Below are 935 nucleotides of genomic sequence, written 5' to 3'. Positions count from 1 at the left end.
ATGAGCGCCAAGGGATGGATGTCAACAGAGAAGTCCAAACGGGGAATCAGACTTACTCTGCTCACCTCTCTAGCTTCAACCGCACAAAGTCGTTTTTAGTTTTAGTAAGCGTTTTACGGCACTTGCAACACAATAAGGTTATACAAGTGCCGAAGAATAGATGTGTTAATGTACTCAAAAAAGGAGGAGAGATAAGGACGATAGATGTTTGATTGAAAAAAGAAGCAAACCACACCAGAGCACCCGCCAACCACCCACGCACAAGGTCTGCTTCGACTACCAAGGCACCCCGGAAATAGCAGTTCACAAGAGAGTGACATACATACAAAACAAGTAGAGGAAAATACTACTCTATGTGCTAGTTCTCAGTCTTAGTACAATAAGATCATGTAGGTACCGAGGATTAGAGGCGTTGTTTCTTGACAGCAATATACAGAGACGAGAAGGAGGAGAGATAAGGGCGACAGAAGTCTGATAAGAAAGAAGGAGCGAAGAGAGCGAAGAGAGCGAGAGAGACGGAGCGAAGACAACGAGAGAGACGGAGCGAGAGAGACGGAGCGAAAAGAACGAGAGAGACAGAGCGAGAGAGACGGAGCGAAGAGAACGAGAAAGAAGGAGCAAAGAGAGCGAGAAAGAAGGAGCGAAGAGAGCGAGAAAGAAGGAGCGAAGAGAGCGAGAAAGACGGAGAGCACCCGCCAGCCGCCCAGCTTCTGTGCTACTCACGGGGGAGCAAGGAAATTAATGTGAGTTATGTGGGTACGGTAGTCCAATTATTTTTTTAAATATTTTTTTTGCCTTTTGATAAAGGTGAAAAATAACGGCAATTATATAAAATAAATACAAGTGTATCATCATCATCCGGTGCCATGCCGACTGGCGGGGGCGATCATGGACCTCCACTTCACTCTGTCTTGCGTTGCACAATTATATATTTT

At 45.5% G+C, this 935-nt stretch overlaps 1 protein-coding gene across 1 annotated transcript in view; it reads right to left on the bottom strand.

Moving 5' to 3' along the window:
- LOC101860103 (protein timeless homolog) overlaps positions 1–935 on the bottom strand; it is a gene marked incomplete in the record, with an annotated part of 107,984 nt that overhangs the window by 86,182 nt on the left and 20,867 nt on the right.

The sequence above is a fragment of the Aplysia californica genome, unplaced genomic scaffold, assembly GCF_000002075.1.
Source record: "Aplysia californica isolate F4 #8 unplaced genomic scaffold, AplCal3.0 scaffold00220, whole genome shotgun sequence".
Taxonomy (NCBI): domain Eukaryota; kingdom Metazoa; phylum Mollusca; class Gastropoda; order Aplysiida; family Aplysiidae; genus Aplysia; species Aplysia californica.
Note: the sequence above shows the minus strand (reverse complement) of the source record. Positions and strands in the feature narration are given on the sequence as shown.